The sequence below is a fragment of the Papaver somniferum genome, chromosome 2, assembly GCF_003573695.1.
Source record: "Papaver somniferum cultivar HN1 chromosome 2, ASM357369v1, whole genome shotgun sequence".
Lineage (NCBI taxonomy): Eukaryota > Viridiplantae > Streptophyta > Magnoliopsida > Ranunculales > Papaveraceae > Papaver > Papaver somniferum.
In genome coordinates this window covers 213,853,947-213,866,982 of record NC_039359.1, presented here as the reverse complement: position 1 = coordinate 213,866,982, position 13,036 = coordinate 213,853,947, and the positions used below count along the sequence as shown (strand labels likewise).

Below are 13,036 nucleotides of genomic sequence, written 5' to 3'. Positions count from 1 at the left end.
TTGCCTGCTCTGATACCAATTGAAAAAGCGGGGGTCTAACAACACCACCCAATATTTCACTTAGCAATCTGTATGGACAAACCCCGAATATACTTAAGACAATCAACAAGACTCAATCAATTAAAGTATATCAACAAGTTTGTATCTGTCTCTTGATTTGATTTCCTCAAACAGAAACTGTGAGTACTAATCAAATACAAGAAATCACTTGGACGGTACCAAAGACCAATGTCCAAGGATCAATCAATATCAATCAACAACCAAATTTAGTTATAGAGAGGAGCTGACGTGTCACCTTCTGATTGGCCCACGCTCTCACCATGGCATGATGACGTGGAATTGGGTGATGGGGCTCTTCCTTAGCTTATTTCAATGCACATGGGCTTCTATGTAGAGTGCTTGTGAGGCCTACTTAGCCATACTTGGCTAACTAGGAGAGCATATTAGGCCCATTGAACCATATTTAGTTATAGAGAGGAGCTTTCTAGACTTAAGTAATCCCATTTTTGGTGTCGAATATTTAGGGTAAAAACAATAGCATTTAACCCTTCAGAATTCTGCTTTGCAGCAAGAATCTCGGCAGCATTATATTCACCAATATTCTTGGGAAGATTTACGTCTCCAGCTGCAACAACAGGCGCATCATAGCCATTGATAAATATACCCATGATTGAAAATCTCGCAACTGGATGAAGGATCGCATAGCAATTTTTCACCATAAGTAATTAGAACCATCAAAGACTGATGGTACGTTAGTAGAGATAGCGCTGCAAACACAAACTGATGAGGTCTTAGTGTGTTTGCCTGCTCTGATACCAATTGAAAAAGCGGGGGTCTAACAACACCACCCAATATTTCACTTAGCAATCTGTATGGACAAACCCCGAATATACTTAAGACAATCAACAAGACTCAATCAATTAAAGTATATCAACAAGTTTGTATCTGTCTCTTGATTTGATTTCCTCAAACAGAAACTGTGAGTACTAATCAAATACAAGAAATCACTTGGACGGTACCAAAGACCAATGTCCAAGGATCAATCAATATCAATCAACAACCAAATTTAGTTATAGAGAGGAGCTGACGTGTCACCTTCTGATTGGCCCACGCTGTCACCATGGCATGATGACGTGGAAGTGGGTGATGGGGCTCTTCCTTAGCTTATTTCAATGCACATGGGCTTCTATGTAGAGTGCTTGTGAGGCCTACTTAGCCATACTTGGCTAACTAGGAGAGCATATTAGGCCCATTGAACCATATTTAGTTATAGAGAGGAGCTTTCTAGACTTAAGTAATCCCATTTTTGGTGTCGAATATTTAGGGTAAAAACAATAGCATTTAACCCTTCAGAATTCTGCTTTGCAGCAAGAATCTCGGCAGCATTATATTCACCAATATTCTTGGGAAGATTTACGTCTCCAGCTGCAACAACAGGCGCATCATAGCCATTGACAACATATACCCATGATTGAAAATCTCGCAACTGGATGAAGGCTCGCATAGCAATTTTTCACCATAAGTAATTAGAACCATCGAATACTGATGGTACGTTAGTAGAGATAGCGCTGCAAACACAAACTGATGAGGTCTTAGTGTGTTTGCCTGCTCTGATACCAATTGAAAAAGCGGGGGTCTAACAACACCACCCAATATTTCACTTAGCAATATGTATGGACAAACCCCGAATATACTTAAGATAATCAACAAGACTCAATCAATTAAAAGTATATCAACAAGTTTATATCTTTCTATTGATTTGATTTCCTCAAACATAAACTGTGAGTACTAATCAAATACAAGAAATCACTTGGACGGTACCAAAGACCAATGTCCAAGGATCAATCAATATCAATCAACAACCAAATTTAGTTATAGAGAGGAGCTGACGTGTCACCTTGATGCTAACGTGTCACCTTCTGATTGGCCCACGCTGTCACCATGGCATGATGACGTGGAAGTGGGTGATGGGGCTCTTCCTTAGCTTATTTCAATGCACATGGGCTTCTATGTAGAGTGCTTGTGAGGCCTACTTAGCCATACTTGGCTAACTAGGAGAGCATATTAGGCCCATTGAACCATATTTAGTTATAGAGAGGAGCTTTCTAGACTTAAGTAATCCCATTTTTGGTGTCGAATATTTAGGGTAAAAACAATAGCATTTAACCCTTCAGAATTCTGCTTTGCAGCAAGAATCTCGGCAGCATTATATTCACCAATATTCCTGGGAAGATTTACGTCTCCAGCTGCAACAACAGGCGCATCATAGCCATTGATAAATATACCCATGATTGAAAATCTCGCGACTGGATGAAGGATCGCATAGCAATTTTTCACCATAAGTAATTAGAACCATCAAAGACTGATGGTACGTTAGTAGAGATAGCGCTGCAAACACAAACTGATGAGGTCTTAGTGTGTTTGCCTGCTCTGATACCAATTGAAAAAGCGGGGGTCTAACAACACCACCCAATATTTCACTTAGCAATCTGTATGGACAAACCCCGAATATACTTAAGACAATCAACAAGACTCAATCAATTAAAAGTATATCAACAAGTTTGTATCTGTCTCTTGATTTGATTTCCTCAAACAGAAACTGTGAGTACTAATCAAATACAAGAAATCACTTGGACGGTACCAAAGACCAATGTCCAAGGATCAATCAATATCAATCAACAACCAAATTTAGTTATAGAGAGGAGCTGACGTGTCACCTTCTGATTGGCCCACGCTGTCACCATGGCATGATGACGTGGAAGTGGGTGATGGGGCTCTTCCTTAGCTTATTTCAATGCACATGGGCTTCTATGTAGAGTGCTTGTGAGGCCTACTTAGCCATACTTGGCTAACTAGGAGAGCATATTAGGCCCATTGAACCATATTTAGTTATAGAGAGGAGCTTTCTAGACTTAAGTAATCCCATTTTTGGTGTCGAATATTTAGGGTAAAAACAATAGCATTTAACCCTTCAGAATTTTGCTTTGCAGCAAGAATCTCGGCAGCATTATATTCACCAATATTCTTGGGAAGATTTACGTCTCCAGCTGCAACAACAGGCGCATCATAGCCATTGACAACATATACCCATGATTGAAAATCTCGCAACTGGATGAAGGCTCGCATAGCAATTTTTCACCATAAGTAATTAGAACCATCGAATACTGATGGTACGTTAGTAGAGATAGCGCTGCAAACACAAACTGATGAGGTCTTAGTGTGTTTGCCTGCTCTGATACCAATTGAAAAAGCGGGGGTCTAACAACACCACATATTATTTCACTTAGCAATCTGTATGGACAAACCCCGAATATACTTAAGATAATCAACAAGACTCAATCAATTAAAAGTATATCAACAAGTTTATATCTTTCTATTGATTTGATTTCCTCAAACATAAACTGTGAGTACTAATCAAATACAAGAAATCACTTGGACGGTACCAAAGACCAATGTCCAAGGATCAATCAATATCAATCAACAACCAAATTTAGTTATAGAGAGGAGCTGACGTGTCACCTTGATGCTAACGTGTCACCTTCTGATTGGCCCACGCTGTCACCATGGCATGATGACGTGGAAGTGGGTGATGGGGCTCTTCCTTAGCTTATTTCAATGCACATGGGCTTCTATGTAGAGTGCTTGTGAGGCCTACTTAGCCATACTTGGCTAACTAGGAGAGCATATTAGGCCCATTGAACCATATTTAGTTATAGAGAGGAGCTTTCTAGACTTAAGTAATCCCATTTTTGGTGTCGAATATTTAGGGTAAAAACAATAGCATTTAACCCTTCAGAATTCTGCTTTGCAGCAAGAATCTCGGCAGCATTATATTCACCAATATTCTTGGGAAGATTTACGTCTCCAGCTGCAACAACAGGCGCATCATAGCCATTGATAAATATACCCATGATTGAAAATCTCGCAACTGGATGAAGGATCGCATAGCAATTTTTCACCATAAGTAATTAGAACCATCAAAGACTGATGGTACGTTAGTAGAGATAGCGCTGCAAACACAAACTGATGAGGTCTTAGTGTGTTTGCCTGCTCTGATACCAATTGAAAAAGCGGGGGTCTAACAACACCACCCAATATTTCACTTAGCAATCTGTATGGACAAACCCCGAATATACTTAAGACAATCAACAAGACTCAATCAATTAAAGTATATCAACAAGTTTGTATCTGTCTCTTGATTTGATTTCCTCAAACAGAAACTGTGAGTACTAATCAAATACAAGAAATCACTTGGACGGTACCAAAGACCAATGTCCAAGGATCAATCAATATCAATCAACAACCAAATTTAGTTATAGAGAGGAGCTGACGTGTCACCTTCTGATTGGCCCACGCTGTCACCATGGCATGATGACGTGGAAGTGGGTGATGGGGCTCTTCCTTAGCTTATTTCAATGCACATGGGCTTCTATGTAGAGTGCTTGTGAGGCCTACTTAGCCATACTTGGCTAACTAGGAGAGCATATTAGGCCCATTGAACCATATTTAGTTATAGAGAGGAGCTTTCTAGACTTAAGTAATCCCATTTTTGGTGTCGAATATTTAGGGTAAAAACAATAGCATTTAACCCTTCAGAATTCTGCTTTGCAGCAAGAATCTCGGCAGCATTATATTCACCAATATTCTTGGGAAGATTTACGTCTCCAGCTGCAACAACAGGCGCATCATAGCCATTGACAACATATACCCATGATTGAAAATCTCGCAACTGGATGAAGGCTCGCATAGCAATTTTTCACCATAAGTAATTAGAACCATCGAATACTGATGGTACGTTAGTAGAGATAGCGCTGCAAACACAAACTGATGAGGTCTTAGTGTGTTTGCCTGCTCTGATACCAATTGAAAAAGCGGGGGTCTAACAACACCACCCAATATTTCACTTAGCAATCTGTATGGACAAACCCCGAATATACTTAAGATAATCAACAAGACTCAATCAATTAAAAGTATATCAACAAGTTTATATCTTTCTATTGATTTGATTTCCTCAAACATAAACTGTGAGTACTAATCAAATACAAGAAATCACTTGGACGGTACCAAAGACCAATGTCCAAGGATCAATCAATATCAATCAACAACCAAATTTAGTTATAGAGAGGAGCTGACGTGTCACCTTGATGCTAACGTGTCACCTTATGATTGGCCCACGCTGTCACCATGGCATGATGACGTGGAAGTGGGGTGATGGGGCTCTTCCTTAGCTTATTTCAATGCACATGGGCTTCTATGTAGAGTGCTTGTGAGGCCTACTTAGCCATACTTGGCTAACTAGGAGAGCATATTAGGCCCATTGAACCATATTTAGTTATAGAGAGGAGCTTTCTAGACTTAAGTAATCCCATTTTTGGTGTCGAATATTTAGGGTAAAAACAATAGCATTTAACCCTTCAGAATTCTGCTTTGCAGCAAGAATCTCGGCAGCATTATATTCACCAATATTCTTGGGAAGATTTACGTCTCCAGCTGCAACAACAGGCGCATCATAGCCATTGATAAATATACCCATGATTGAAAATCTCGCGACTGGATGAAGGATCGCATAGCAATTTTTCACCATAAGTAATTAGAACCATCAAAGACTGATGGTACGTTAGTAGAGATAGCGCTGCAAACACAAACTGATGAGGTCTTAGTGTGTTTGCCTGCTCTGATACCAATTGAAAAAGCGGGGGTCTAACAACACCACCCAATATTTCACTTAGCAATCTGTATGGACAAACCCCGAAAATACTTAAGACAATCAACAAGACTCAATCAATTAAAAGTATATCAACAAGTTTGTATCTGTCTCTTGATTTGATTTCCTCAAACAGAAACTGTGAGTACTAATCAAATACAAGAAATCACTTGGACGGTACCAAAGACCAATGTCCAAGAATTAATCAATATCAATCAACAACCAAATTTAGTTATAGAGAGGAGCTGACGTGTCACCTTGCTGCTAACGTGTCACCTTCTGATTGGCCCACGCTGTCACCATGGCATGATGACGTGGAAGTGGGTGATGGGGCTCTTACTTAGCTTATTTCAATGCACATGGGCTTCTATGTAGAGTGCTTGTGAGTCCTACTTAGCCATACTTGGCTAACTAGGAGAGCATATTAGGCCCATTGAACCATATTTAGTTATAGAGAGGAGCTTTCTAGACTTAAGTAAGCCCATTTTTGGTGTTGAATATTTAGGGTACAAACAATAGCATTTAACCCTTCAGAATTCTGCTTTGCAGCAAGAATCTCGGCAGCATTATATTCACCAATATTCTTGGGAATATTTACGTCTCCAGCTGCAACAACAGGCGCATCATAGCCATTGACAACATATACCCATGATTGAAAATCTCGCAACTGAATGAAGGCTCGCATAGCAATTTTTCACCATAAGTAATTAGAACCATCGAAGACTGATGGTACGTTAGTAGAGATAGCGCTGCAAACACAAACTGATGAGGTCTTAGTGTGTTTGCCTGCTCTGATACCAATTGAAAAAGCGGGGGTCTAACAACACCACCCAATATTTCACTTAGCAATCTTTATGGACAAACCCCGAATATACTTAAGACAATCAACAAGACTCAATCAATTAAAAGTATATCAACAAGTTTGTATCTGTCTCTTGATTTGATTTCCTCAAACAGAAACTGTGAGTACTAATCAAATACAAGAAATCACTTGGACGGTACCAAAGACCAATGTCCAAGGATCAATCAATATCAATCAACAACCAAATTTAGTTATAGAGAGGAGCTGACGTGTCACCTTGCTGCTAACGTGTCACCTTCTGATTGGCCCACCCTGTCACCATGGCATGATGACGTGGAAGTGGGTGATGGGGCTCTTCCTTAGCTTATTTCAATGCACATGGGCTTCTATGTAGAGTGCTTGTGAGGCCTACTTATCCATACTTGGCTAACTAGGAGAGCATATTAGGCCCATTGAACCATATTTAGTTATAAAGAGGAGCTTTCTAGACTTAAGTAATCCTATTTTTGGTGTCGAATATTTAGGGTAAAAACAATAGCATTTAACACTTCAGAACTCTGCTTTGCAGCAAGAATCTCGGCAGCATTATATTCACCAATATTCTTGGGAAGATTTACGTCTCCAGCTGCAACAACAGGCGCATCATAGCCATTGATAAATATACCCATGATTGAAAATCTCGCGACTGGATGAAGGATCGCATAGCAATTTTTCACCATAAGTAATTAGAACCATCGAATACTGATGGTACGTTAGTAGAGATTGCGCTGCAAACACAAACTGATGAGGTCTTAGTGTGTTTGCCTGCTCTGATACCAATTGAAAAAGCGGGGGTCTAACAACAACACCCAATATTTCACTTAGCAATCTTTATGGACAAACCCCGAATATACTTAAGACAATCAACAAGACTCAATCAATTAAAAGTATATCAACAAGTTTGTATCTGTCTCTTGATTTGATTTCCTCAAACAGAAACTGTGAGTACTAATCAAATACAAGAAATCACTTGGACGGTACCAAAGACCAATGTCCAAGGATCAATCAATATCAATCAACAACCAAATTTAGTTATAGAGAGGAGCTGACGTGTCACCTTGCTTCTAACGTGTCACCTTCTGATTGGCCCACCCTTTCACCATGGCATGATGACGTGGAAGTGGGTGATGGGGCTCTTCCTTAGCTTATTTCAATGCACATGGGCTTCTATGTAGAGTGCTTTTGAGGCCTACTTAGCCATACTTGGCTAACTAGGAGAGCATATTAGGCCCATTGAACCATATTTAGTTATAGAGAGGAGCTTTCTAGACTTAAGTAATCCCATTTTTGGTGTCGAATATTTAGGGTAAAAACAATAGCATTTAACCCTTCAGAATTCTGCTTTGCAGCAAGAATCTCGGCAGCATTATATTCACCAATATTCTTGGGAAGATTTACGTCTCCAGCTGCAACAACATGCGCATCATAGCCATTGATAAATATACCCATGATTGAAAATCTCGCGACTGGATGAAGGATCGCATAGCAATTTTTCACCATAAGTAATTAGAACCATCGAATACTGATGGTACGTTAGTAGAGATAGCGCTGCAAACACAAACTGATGAGGTCTTAGTGTGTTTGCCTGCTCTGATACCAATTGAAAAAGCGGGGGTCTAACAACAACACCCAATATTTCACTTAGCAATCTTTATGGACAAACCCCGAATATACTTAAGACAATCAACAAGACTCAGTCAATTAAAAGTATATCAACAAGTTTGTATCTGTCTCTTGATTTGATTTCCTCAAACAGAAACTGTGAGTACTAATCAAATACAAGAAATCACTTGGACGGTACCAAAGACCAATGTCCAAGGATCAATCAATATCAATCAACAACCAAATTTAGTTATAGAGAGGAGCTGACGTGTCACCTTGCTGCTAACGTGTCACCTTCTGATTGGCCCACCTTGTCACCATGGCATGATGACGTGGAAGTGGGTGATGGGGCTCTTCCTTAGCTTATTTCAATGCACATGGGCTTCTATGTAGAGTGCTTTTGAGGCCTACTTAGCCATACTTGGCTAACTAGGAGAGCATATTAGGCCCATTGAACCATATTTAGTTATAGAGAGGAGCTTTCTAGACTTAAGTAAGCCCATTTTTGGTGTCGAATATTTAGGGTAAAAACAATAGCATTTAACCCTTCAGAATTCTGCTTTGCAGCAAGAATCTCGGCAGCATTATATTCACCAATATTCTTGGGAAGATTTACGTCTCCAGCTGCAACAACAGGCGCATCATAGACATTGATAAATATACCCATGATTGAAAATCTCGCGACTGGATGAAGGATCGCATAGCAATTTTTCACCATAAGTAATTAGAACCATCGAAGACTGATGGTACGTTAGTAGAGATAACATCTCTGTCCATAGATTCAGATCGCTGCAAACACAAACTGATGATGTCTTAGTGTGTTTGCCTGCTCTGATACCAATTGAAAAAGCTGGGGTCTAACAACACCACCCAATATTTCACTTAGCAATCTGTATGGACAAACCCCGAATATACTTAAGACAATCAACAAGACTCAATCAATTAAAAGTATATCAACAAGTTTATATCTCTCTCTTGATTTGATTTCCTCAAACATAAACTGTGAGTACTAATCAAATACAAGAACTCACTTGGACGGTGATAGACGCATTTATGTGTCTATTTTCATCCCTTTTGTGTATTTTGTTAGTACCTATTTGTGCTTATTGTGGTGTTTTTATGTTTGTTTAGGTGTTTTTTGGAGAAATACCCTTGTGTAGAAAGAGTTGCTCAATAAGTGATGTTTTGCACCCCCGGAGAAAATTACCAAGAGCACCCCAGAAATGCACCAGAGGCACCCCAGAAATATGTCGGAAAAGTCCCAGAAAAAGTGTTAAAGGCACCTTATAGAAATTACTAAAGACACCCATCTTTTGGATAAGGGCACCCCCAGGCACCCAGAGGATTAAGGAACCCGCGTTTTGGATTCAGGGCACCTCCCTTTCTTCTTCGGTTGAAAATGAATTTGGCGGGAAAATGCATGCAGACGCTGGCAGATTTTGGAGTTGAATTTTTGGACTGTTTTAACGAGATTCAATCACTGGAAATGATTGGGATGGACTTAATATAGCATAACAGGCCTGGTACAATGAATTGGATCAACCGAATTGGGTTGGATCGAGTCAAACAGAGTCGAACAGGGAAGAGAAATATTTTTGGAAACAGAGAGAATTTCGAGTTATTTTTTTGAAGATACTCGAGTAAAGAGTGAATATATTGTACTTAGGATAATATTCATCGAATCTTAGAAGATTGAGTAACAAAATATTTGTTATAAACGCAAGGGAAATCAAAATCTGATTTGCTTCCTAAACAGGCCATGAAAAATATAACCGAGTAATGAAGGATTTCGGGGATTAATGGGAGAGATTCTTTGGACATGTTTGTTATAAAAGAGTTTCATTGGAGGCTGAGAAAGAAAAAAAAGGGACGGAAAAGGTTTTGGGAGGAACAGAGAAATCACAAGAGGTGTACAAAAAAGTTACAGTGAGAAAGTTTCTGCTGGTGAAGAACAGTCAGTCCAAGACAGACGTTTTCCAACAGCGTCTGCAACGCTCAGCTGTGCGTCGCATCAACCAGATAACAGCAGTTCATTCCTGTCGTTGTTTTATCAGTAGTTTGTAACGATTGTATGCGTTGCAAACAGTGTTGTAAACCAATTTTTCTCCATTTTCTCTTAATTGTAAACAACTTTTGAGTATCAATGAATCAATTTGAGAGGTATTTCACCATGATGAGCTAAACCCATTCTCTAGGGCAACGGAGGAAACTTTTCGGCCAATGAAAAAGGGGTAATTTCTATTTAATTATTTATGCAATTTATTATATTTAATTATTTGCCTTGAATAAATAGTTTCACAAGGATTTTTATCAAGTAATTGTTATTTTGATTGATGGGATATGCTTAACTTAGTGTTCTTGATATCCCATGCTTTTAACTTACATTTATTCTTTTATAAAATCCATATTTGCAATAATTAAAATTATTTAAACGAAAAAAAATTGCATAATAATATTAGAAATACCATTTTAAATTGGTAGAGAAAAGTGGAATCCTTAGCCCTATTTTCTCCATAAAGACTTCAATCACTTTGTTATTTTCTTTACAATTTAATTAAATCTAAGAAAAAAAGTTACCTTCACAAGTTCGAAAGAACCTCTTTTACCACTATCTACAACAACATTTGAAAACACATCAATTTTTGGCGCCGCCGACGCGGACCTGTGCTTAGGTAGAATATTTTTTTTAGGTTTATTATTTTTTTTTTAAAAATTGTTTGTTCCTTTTTACGTTTCTTTTTGTCTTGATTTTGCAGGTTTGAAGTGAAAGCTAAGGACTTGGAGAGGAAAAGCTTAAAGCTTAACGCGAAAAGAGAAAAAGAAGAAAAAAAAGAAGACAAATAAAAAAATTTAGGATTTAATTTTTAATATTTTTTTTATTATTATTATTTTTAATTTTTTTAGAGTGTGTGAGGAATTTTTGTATTATTATTATTTTTTTTTCCTTTTTGAACTCTTGGACTGGACTTTAATTTTTTTTAAACCCTACGGAAGGGTACTTTTAAATAAAAATTGTGTGCAGGGAAGGACGGTGATTACGATATCACCTCGGCCCCTCGGGTTCGCACACGACATAGGAGTCGTGGCCCGAGTCGACGACAACGGTTCTTCGCCCGTCTGGTACGGGAGGTAAGTCCATCGAAACACTCGCGAATCCCCTATAAGCGAGTTACTGGATTCCTTAAGGTGTTCATTGTTTGAGGACGAATTTGGACTGCATTTAATTTTCCTAGTAAAGGGCAAGGCCTGGCCTAAACAAGATAAGGGTTTGGATTTTATCACCACTCCCTTCTTGCCCGCTTTAGGAAAACAAAACCTAACGCGAACCCAAACCTTAAAATTTGATTAGAAAGAAACCTATAGGGTATCGAGCTTATTAGGAAATTTTTTCGAGGAATATTGGTTATTCTTTTAGCATACTTCGAAGTTCATGACGGTCTCTGAGAGTTGAATGCGTGATTGCGCCGCCTTGCGGTGAGGCCTTGGGTATCAAAGCTCTTAAGCTTCCCTCGCCTCGATTCAACTTACTTTGACTCGGATTGATTCCAGAGGGGTTTGCTTAAATTGTAACGAATTCCCCTTCGAGAAATAGAAGCTAGTCTAGAAACAATCTAAGTGAACCATCATGCTTGTTGTTTGCTAGAAATCTTTAGGTTTGCTGTGGTAAAGTCGAGTCAGCCTGTTGTGTGATTGCTAGAACCTTCCTGTTAGGATTTTTATTCATTTTTGATTTTTTTTAGTGTATGCCCGATTTTGTTAATAGGGCTTGTAAAAGAGATACTATAGGTCGATTGATTAGCGAAAAACCTAGTAGTTCTTCTAATATAAACAGGGAGCTCGAAGATTGTTCTTTTGAGAGCCCTGTTTTTGGAAACTTCAGTTTTGAGAATTTATCTCTGAGTGAGAGGAGTACCCCTAGTACTCCAATTGTGCCAAAGATGGCAACTTTGAAAGATTTGTTAAACCCAGTTAGGACCTCTCGTCAATCTTGTATCAAGTTAGCTGAAACTGAGGCAACTTATGAACTGAAACCTGGGACCTTGCAGATGCTCCCAATTTTTTTAGGAAAAGAAAATGAAAACCCCTATTTTCATATTAGGGAATTTGAGGAAATTTGTAGTACTCTACGAATTAAAAACCTAGATGATGATGCTCTGAAACTTAGGTTATTTCCCTTTTCCTTAAAAGATAAAGCCAAAGCATGGCTATACAGTTTGGCTTCTGAGTCAATTGAAACCTATGACCAACTTACTTCTGCCTTTATACAGAAGTTTTTCCCAAGGCACAAAACATCGTCTGTTAGGACACAAATATGTACTTTTGCTCAACAAGAAGGAGAATCCTTATATAGGTATTTAGAAAGGTTCAATGACTTAATATCTCAGTGTCCTCATCATGGTTTAGAGAAGGTCAGGTTAGTTCAGATCCTCTACGAGGGTTTAGATTATTCAACAACAACCATGGTTGAGTCCTTATGTACAGGTGGGTTTGAGAATAAAACTGTTGATGAAGCGATGACATTTTTGAATGAAATCGCTGATAAGACCCAACAATGGGAACATAGTAGGGAACCCAAGAAAACAATTCTTCCGAGTAGAGGAAATGTCAATAGGGTAGAAGGATCTTATGAGTCAGACGCTAAAACAGCTGCCATAGCCAAAAGGTTAGAAGCCTTAGAATTAGGTCATTCTAGTGGTAGTAGTGGAAGAATAGAGCCTTTTTGGGAAGGCCATGTGATTGAAGAGCAAGCCAATGCTCTCTATAACAACACTAGATTTGATAATCGACAGAAGTCTGACCCATATTCAGAAACCTATAACCCTGGATGGAGAAACCACCCCAACCTTTCTTGGTCTAAGGGCCAGAATCTAGGTCAGTCTAGTAACTCT

The 13,036-nt window shown here is 38.8% G+C and overlaps 1 pseudogene; it reads right to left on the bottom strand.

The window, feature by feature from the left end:
* Positions 1–12,449: 12,449 nt before the first annotated feature.
* On the bottom strand, positions 12,450–12,549 carry LOC113354638 (annotated as a pseudogene).
* Positions 12,550–13,036: the final 487 nt, after the last annotated feature.